Source organism: Lolium perenne, chromosome 1 (genome assembly GCF_019359855.2).
Source record: "Lolium perenne isolate Kyuss_39 chromosome 1, Kyuss_2.0, whole genome shotgun sequence".
NCBI classification, from domain to species: domain Eukaryota; kingdom Viridiplantae; phylum Streptophyta; class Magnoliopsida; order Poales; family Poaceae; genus Lolium; species Lolium perenne.
This window is the reverse complement of record NC_067244.2, coordinates 8916112-8925266: the sequence shown is the minus strand read 5'-3', so window position 1 is coordinate 8925266 and position 9155 is coordinate 8916112. Positions and strand designations below refer to the sequence as shown.

Here is a 9155-nt window from a genome sequence, read left to right as displayed (position 1 = left end):
AAAAATAATTTGGTAAAATTTTACAAAATTAATCCAACCATTTGATAAAGAGCATCTCCAACTCAAATTAAGTTGGCTTTGCAAGATAGAAGAGGTAGGAGAGATTAAAGGGAGTCCACCAAATTTTAGAAAATTTGGCATGACCTTGGTGTAATGTGTTAAAAGAGGGAGAAGGATTTGTGGTGCCTTTCTTGGAACATCACAAGAGGAAGGGGATGAACCAAGAAGGAGATGGAGGAAGAACAACAACAAAGAAATAAACCAAAAGAAAAAAACCAAATGCAAATTTTATAAAAGCCAAAAGGTGGTAATATGCATGAATGCAACATGATGAGATGATAACAATGCAAGAAAGGTAAAAAAGATCTAGGTATTACTCTTGGGATGTTACAAACGCCCCCCTTGAAGGAATCGCGCCCCGAGATTCTCAGGAAGAAGAGAAAAAGGACGGGTACTCGGAACGGAGTTGATCTTCCCGCTCCCAAGTTGCTTCTTTATCGGAATGGTGCGACCACTGCACCTTGAGGAACTTGACAGAGTTGTTGCGAGTTCGATGTTCAGCTTCATCAAGAATCCGAACGGGATGCTCTTTGTAGGAGAGGTCTTCTTGGAGGTCAATGGACTCATGATCAACTGCACAGTCCGGATCTTTGAAGCACTTCTTGAGCCGTGACACGTGGAAGACATCGTGCACTTTTGAGAGCTTCTCAGGGAGTTCAAGGAGGTAGGCGACTTCACCACGCTTTGCTAGAACTTTGAAGGGACCAATGTATCTTGGCGCCAGCTTGCCTTTGATACCAAAGCGATGAGTGCCCCTCATAGGAGTAACACGAAGGTAGGCTTGATCACCAGGATGATATAACATATCACGGTGCTTGCTATCATAATAGCTTTTCTGCCGAGATTGTGCTATCTTCAGATTGTCACGAATGATTCGCACCTTTTCTTCAGCCTCGTTGATGACATCGGGGCCAAAGATTTGCCTTTCACCGGTTTCAGTTTAGAGGTGTTATGCATTTGCGACCATAGAGAGCTTCGAATGGTGCCATGCCCAAACTGGCTTGATAGCTGTTGTTGTAAGAGAACTCAGCGAATGGAAGGCATTCTTCCCATTTCATGCCGAAGGAGATAACACAGGCACGGAGCATGTCCTCAAGAATCTGATTGACTCTTTTGACTTGACCACTCATTTGCGGATGATAAGCTGTACTGAAGAGCAGATTAGTTCCCATAGCTTTCTGAAAGCTTGCCCAAAACCTGGAAGTGAAGATACTTCCGCTATCAGAGCTTATTTCCAAGGGAACACCATGAAGAGAAACAATCTTTGCAGTGTAGAGCTCAGCAAACTGACTAGCAGATATTGTCTCTTTGACAGGAAGGAAGTGAGCAACCTTGGAAAGACGGTCGATCACCACGAAGATAGCATCATTGCCTTTGCGAGACTTTGGAAAACTAGTTACAAAGTCCATCTCAATCTTATCCCATTTCCACTCAGGAATCTTCAAGGGTTGGAGGACACCGGTAGGTCTCTGATGTTCTGCTTTAACACGGCGACAGACATCACACTCTGAGACATAGCGAGCAATTTCACTTTTCATCCTAGTCCACCAATAGGTAGACTTGATATCGAGGTACATCTTCGTGCTGCCTGGATGTATAGAAAGAGGAGTGTCATGAGCTTCTTTGAGAATGAGGCTTCTGAGGTTTGGATCCTTCGGAACAACGATTCGATCTTGGAAGAAGAGAGTTCCTTTGTCGTCGATAGAGAAAGACTTGTACTTGAGCTTGTGCATGTTCTCTTTGATGTTTTTGATACAACCATCTCTTAACTGTCCGGTTCGTATCTTATCTTCGAGAGTTTGCGTGATCACCAAGTTTGCAAGGTAGCCTTGGGGAACAAGCTGAAGATTCAATTTCCTGAATTCTTCATAAAGAGCAGGTTGACTTTCTTGAATCATGAGGTTGTTGCAATAGGATTTGCGACTAAGGGCGTTAGCCATGACATTAGCTTTGCCCGGAGTGTAGTTGATAGACAGATCAAAGTCCTTGATGGTTTCCATCCATCTCGTTTGACGGAGTTCAAGTTGGGTTGGGAGAAGATGTATTTGAGACTCTTGTGGTCGGTGAAGATCTCACATTTGTTGCCCAACAAGTATTGGTGCCATGTTATTAAAGCATGTAACACGGCTGCAAGCTCGAGATCATGTGTGGGATAGTTGAGCTCATGCTTTTTCAATTGACGAGAAGCATACGCCACAACTTGACGTTCTTGCATGAGGACAGCACCTAGCCCATGAAGAGAGGCATCACAGAATATCTGGAAAGGTTTAGAAGTATCTGGAAGAACAAGGACAGGTGTGGAAGTGAGCTTCTGCTTGAGGAGGTCAAAGCTTGCTTGGCATTGAGGAGACCAAAGGAACTTCTTGTCTTTCTTCAGGAGATCGGTAAGAGGCTTGGCGATCTTGGAGAAATTATCAATGAAGCGGCGGCAGTAACTTGCCAAACCGAGGAAGCTTCTCACTTGCTTGACATTCTTTGGAGGAAGCCATTCAACGATTGCCTTGACGGTTTCAGGATTGACAACAATGCCTTTTCCCGAAATGACATGGCCAAGATAGACGACTTGAGGAAGCCAGAATTCACATTTAGAGAACTTGGCATAAAGGCGATGTTCACGAAGCTTCATGAGGATGAGGCGAAGATGCTCTTCATGCTCCTCATTGGATTTGGAGTAGACAAGGATATGATCGAGATAGACTACCACAAACTTGTCGAGGTACTCCATGAAAATGTAGTTCATCAACCGAGAGAAAGTGGCAGGAGCATTAGTGAGGCCAAAGGACATGACGGTGTATTCATAGAGACCATAACGAGTTTTGAAGGCTGTCTTGGGTACATCCTCCTTGCGGATTTTGATTTGGTGATAACCACTTCTCAAATCCATCTTAGAGAACACAGTTGCACCCGCAAGTTGATCAAAGAGCTCATTAATGCGAGGAAGAGGATATGTATTCTTGATCGTTTTCTCATTGAGAGGGCGGTAGTCAACCACCAATCGATCAGTTTTATCCTTTTTCTTGACGAAGATGGTAGGACATCCCCATGGAGAAGTGCTTGGCTGAATGAAACCAAGTTTTTGCAACTCGTCAAGCTGCTTCTTGAGTTCAGCCAACTCATTGGGACCCATCTTGTAAGGCCGCTTGGAGATAGGAGCTGTACCAGGTTCTAGTTCAATGACGAACTCAACAGCCCTGCCAGGTGGCATACCTGGAAGTTCTTCAGGAAAGACATCAGGAAAGTCGCAAACCACCGGTATAGACTCAAGTTCCGGAAGAGAGCTAGGATTCAAAGCGAAGAGCTGAACGGAAGGTGTCTCAGAAGGTGAATAGACTATGTGGCCTGTCGAAGTTGGAAGAAAAACTGAATGCTTGGCACAATCAATAACAGCTTCGTTGGCCTTCAACCAATCCATGCCGAGAATGACATCAATGTCCGACATGCCGAGAGCTATGAGTGAAGCAAGAAACATATAGCTTCCGATGAGAATTTGATTCCCATGGCTTATCTCAGAAACAAACATATGCGCTCCTGGAGAGTTCACCGTGAATTTATTGGGCAAAGGAACCAAAGGCAACCCATGAGATAGAGCAAACTTTTGAGAGACAAAGGAAAGTGATGCTCCGGTATCAAACAGAACTTTTGCTGAGATCGAGTTCACAGGAAGAACACCAAGCACGATATCAGGTGCCCTTTTAGCTTGGACAGCTGTGACATTGTTCACCCATACACTTCTCGTACCAGGCTTATTATTATAGTTGAAAGCCTTTGACGGTTGTAGAGACTTGTTCTGATAGCAGTTGCGTGAAGTGTGTCCTGGATCACCACACTTGAAGCAAACTTTTGCAGAAGGGCGAGGACCCATTGGTCTTGCCAGAACTTCAGAACTAGGCCTTTGCTGAGCATCAACACGGTGACTTTGCTTAGCTTGATTGCCAGACCTTTGATGAACTTGAGAGCCCCTTGGAACAACAACAGGGGTGGGAGGACGGGAAACAAAACCACTCGGTTCAGGCATGTAGGTGGGTTGTGCAGGAGCAACATAAGGAACCCAAATCCTACGTTTCTGAGGAGGCATAGCAGTTGTTGAGAGAGAACCTGCTTCACGAGAGCGCTTATGAGACTCTTCTAGCATTGCACGACCATACTCTTCTTGGAGCGCTGTGTTAACGAGCTCCTCAAAGGTATTGCACTTGACCAAGAGTATAGCATACTTGATCTCTGGGTTCAGGCCTTTGCGAAACATGGCTTGCTTTTTGGCATCTGTAGATACCTCATCTCCAGCATAACGAGCTAGTTTTAAGAAAGCATCTCTATAAGCCAGCACAGTGTTGCTGCCTTGAGACAAATTGCAGAACTCTTCTCGCTTTCTCTCCATGATGCTGTCAGGGATGTGATGACGCTTGAAGAGTAGCTGAAACTCATCCCAGGTAATGATTGCATCTGGTGCTTTCATCAGCAGATAATTGTCCCACCATGCGGCTGAAACTCCACGAAGAACATAAGTCACATAAGGAACACGGTTCTCATCAGCCACATGTGTCACACTAATAGTCTTGTTCATCTCGCGTAACCAATCATCAGCATCAATTGGCTCTGCGGTGACATCAAAAGTGCGCGGGTTGAGCTGGAGAAACTCCTAAATAGTGACACGTGCAATGCCACCATTGATTCTATCTTGGCTTATCTGCATCTGATTTAGGACTTGCGCCATTTTAACCAGAGCTTGGTCCATTTCAGGTGGAGGATCATCTTCACCACTCTCCATTCTGAGTAAGGACACCAAGGTTAGCACAATCATGGATAATGAAAAACCCAATATTAGTGCTTAACGGGAACTTTAGAAGATAACAAGAGACATGACATAGCTATCATCAATGTACAAGAATTCAAGCACACGAGAGCTAGACATAATCTGTAGAAGGTTAGAATGATAGCAACAAGAATATTTCACAATCTCGCAAGATAGTGATATGTAGCTATACAGAATTTTAGCATTAACAAGTGCCAACACGACACAAGTTATGCATATTGGAAGAGAACAACAAGGAAAGAGCTTGACGAAACAACTCCGGAGAAGGAAGGTTGATGTATGCACCGGAACAAAGAAGTGGTCGAGATAGCACCAAAACGATGGAGAGAGCATGTTGGCATGAAAATACCAACATTGCAAAGGAACAGATTATATGGTGGAGATTGATAGCAGATGATATTGAAGCAACCATAGTACAGAAAGTTTTCAAAAACACATTTTCCCCTATGGCACTATGGTTTCCCCGAACACGTCCAAACCTAGGTGAAACAAGATAAGAATAGAGTAAAACCGTTGCTCGTCCTTACCAGAGGGTGGGTGGGTGGGGTAAGAAATAAAATGAATTCCTACTCTCGCGCATAAAAAAATTTTATGTAGCTACTAAAATATGAGTTTCTAGACACAACTTCGTCCGCTGCAAGGGCTCCTAAAGGCAGTCCTGCTCTGATACCAAGTCTGTAAGCCCCAGGAGTAGGAAAACCCAGAGCATGCAGGTACGAGGGGTTTATGTGCATGAGGTCACTACAAGGGACCGTGAGGTCGCCTCGCATTCCCAAGCTTATGGGTAGGCCATGCAACAGCTCGACACGCCCATGCACACAACACCCACCTCATAGGCTCACGTTAGGCTTTCCAAGCCTGAGTGCTTCACCTTCCTGTGCACTTCACACATACACGCACGGTGCACAGGGTACAAGGGTGGAATACAGATTCAATATCACAACATGACCATCTATGACACAAAAGATGGAAATAAAGTTCATATATAGCAACGCTCTACTGAGCAAGATACAAATGACACGCAAAGGACACATGTCCCATCAGTACATCATACATAAAGGTAGCAAATAGTCTGGGTACAGACAAGATCCAAATGGAACTAAGAGTCCTGGAGATAAACAAGCGGGATTCCATAACCAACAAGCCACATGCTGCTGCCTTAGGAACGATCCTGCTACGCAACGAAGTCATCGTCCGTGAACTTGTCAAAGTAGCCCCCTGCGTACTGCTCATCATCTGTCGTACCTGTTTGTCGAAAAGCGGGTTCTGGAAAAAGGGGGAGAAAAATGAGGGTAAGTACCAAATGACACGTACTTGCGAGACAAGACCAGCTATGCTTGCTGGTGGGCGGTGTAAACTTCGCCCGACTATATGTGGAGTTTAGCGGCAGCAAAGCAACTAACCAATAGAGACACACTACAACATACGTCTATCAGAGAAGGTGAGAGAGCGCATAATCTAGCAGTTCTATACTCTGCAAACATAACCCAGCCAATGCGATCCCCTTCGCCAAGAAGTATTGCAAAGGCACACACATTTTTGAAAGAGTTTTATTAGCAAATTATTAACAACAGGAAAAGGTGTAAGTTATTCTATGATCGAGTTAAACATCTCCAAGTCGTCCATAACCGCGGACACGGCTTATCGATAAGATCTCACCCTGCAGGGATGCACTACTGTACCCATACACGCATGTCCGACTCCACAAGCAAGGGTTTTGAGAAAACTTGCCGGCGAAACCTCTCATCACAACCCCTCCCTTCACCACAGACCAAGTCCAAGAAGCCACCTATCTAGGTTAAATCCGTCTCAGAGCCCGATCGGAACTCCGACGCGGACCTAGCTGTTGCGAGAACGGCTAAGAAGGATCAGAGCCCACTAGAGGATGACCTCTTAACAATGCGGACCGCGCCTACGAGCGTGCAAGAGACAACGGGGTTACAAGGCACTCACGGCTTCCCCAAAAGTACATCATATCATCTGACCACAAGGAAACAAGCTTGCACGCCCGAGAGAAACAAAACGTTACAAATCTATTTGTGGCACTTGGACAGTGGAAGCAGTTCCGGTAATAGGTCGAGGGGGGCCCCAGTGAAACCTCCCACGTGTGGTTAGTGCGCTCAGTCTTGGATCAGAAAACAAGAACTCGTCCTAATTATAAAATTGGACACAAGTGAGCCATGGTAAAACCAAAATATACAGTTGACCCACCGATGCCTCTTCTTATCCATTTTAATATTATCATTAGGGTGAGCCATGATTATCTCCAACAACAGATATAGCAAGTAAAACAACTACCCAACGAGATATCCCGAACATTTCGAGATATCAACAAAACCCTAAACTCGCCTACGACTCGCAAAGCTGGCAAACAACAAACATCAGGTAGAGTAAGAAGGTGTAACTCGGATCATATAGGGTAACAGGTGGAATAGGACACGTGACACAACAGAATCGCAACATAGGGGTAGCAATAGATCAAAAGAGCATGAAAATGTAAAATAGGTGATGGGGTGGGCTCGCCTGTCAGATCAGAGGTAGAAGCACCGACACGATCCTCCTGGGGGTACTCGTACTCCTGCTCGTACTGCTCTGCGTCGGTGTCTATTCGAGAAGAACCAAATAGCACATACAAGGAAAGTAATAGCACAAATCAATACAAGTATGCGATGCGCAATATGATGCATGATGACATGGCAAGATGATATGTGCAAGCCAATTTTAAGTGGGGTGCTCATAATTCACATGAAATGATAAGCACCCTCACATATAGTTTTAATTCAATTTGCAAGTTTTAATTTGGACAATTCAGAGATGATGCCAATGATGCATGACAATGTGATATTTGAAAACCTCATGTTTTTCTGATGCATTTAGATATAAAGTTTATCAGATTTGGAGTAATAGAATTAAAGTTATGAATTATGCCATTTATTTCAATTTAATTCAGATTTTAAATATGTTCAAATTTTATTTATTCAAAAGCTAAAACAAACTTCATAGTTGGAAAGTACATAAAATTCTGAGCAAGATAGATATCAAGTTTGCAGAAGTTGGAGTTATTTAGGTGCACTTTTTAAATTTTCGAAAAGTAACCAGGGGGCAAAACTGAAATTGGAATTTTGAAAACAAGCCGGACCAATTAACACCGAAGTGGCGCTAGCCTGGGTCGCTGACAGTGGGGCTCCACTGCCACGTAGGTGTGCCCGCGTGGCGAGGCAAAAAGGGGGGATTTATTCGCGCCCGGGCCGCTCGTGTATGAGACGCAGGGCGCAGCCAGTGGGCTGCTGTGAAGGTTTTGATCATAGACACGATTCAGACAACGTATCGTGCAGGCGATGGTTAACTGAATTTTGGACAGTTGCAAACTGAAAACGAACAGCTGCTGTTCCCTGTAGAGGCAATCCTGCACGGATTTTAAGGTGACGAAAACGAGAGATCTGGGCAGGCCTAGGCAAGGCTCTCGACAAGTTGAGCTTGCCAGATGTGCCAAGATTCGAAAGCATCTAGAATGATTCAAAATGGTGCACCGTGGCGACGGCGGTGATCGCCGGAAGTGAGCCCGTGACATCGGCGACGAACAGCGAAACTGAAAAACTGTTTCTAGGGTCAACTTTGATTGAAGTTGGCGTCGTCGTTTCTGCTTCGTTTTGGGTGATTCAAAGCGCACTGGAAAGAGGGTGAAGCCGTGCTTTGAAAGGAGCAAACCATTTGTGCTGAGGTGGACGGTGTCGCCGGCGATGCTCGTCGGAAGAGGGCATGCCGTGATGATGCAAAACTGGGGTTTTTCATATAACTCGATCTCGTTTCGTTCGGAGCCGAAGCTAGGATTTGCAGGGAAGGAGGAGAAAGGATGCGCTGCTCACCCTGGGTTGTCGTTGAAGAGGGGGAAGCAGCGGAGGGTTGCCGGCGACGAGGAAGAAGAGGTGGCCGAGGTAGACGAGGACGGCGTGGACGAAGACGCGCAGATCTTGATGGCTCGAGCTCCGTGAGGTAGACGAGGACGTAGAGGAGGGAGTGGTGGTTCCGTTCCACGGCTCAGGTAGGGTCGGCGGCGTTCATGGCAGCGGCGGAGAGGGGTAGACGACGGTGGTTTCTCTCGGTAGGGTTTTTGGGAGGAGATGGAGAGGGTGTGGCGGCGGCTGGAGAAGAGGAGAAAGCTGAGCTAGGGTTCTCCAGGGAGCTGATGCTGCTTATAAGAGGAGAGGGGAGGCCGGAGGATGGAGAGGGAAGGAGACGTGGCGTCCAGGGGAGGCGACATTACCAGATACGGGCGCTTCTCCGA

At 45.7% G+C, this 9155-nt stretch overlaps 1 long non-coding RNA gene across 1 annotated transcript; it reads right to left on the bottom strand.

The window, feature by feature from the left end:
* Positions 1–5785: 5785 nt before the first annotated feature.
* Positions 5786–7508, bottom strand: LOC139836012 (uncharacterized). Its single transcript, XR_011751638.1, has 2 exons — positions 7394–7508; positions 5786–6115 (listed from the first exon to the last, which is right to left on the bottom strand). It is a non-coding gene; the product is annotated as an uncharacterized lncRNA (long non-coding RNA).
* Positions 7509–9155: the final 1647 nt, after the last annotated feature.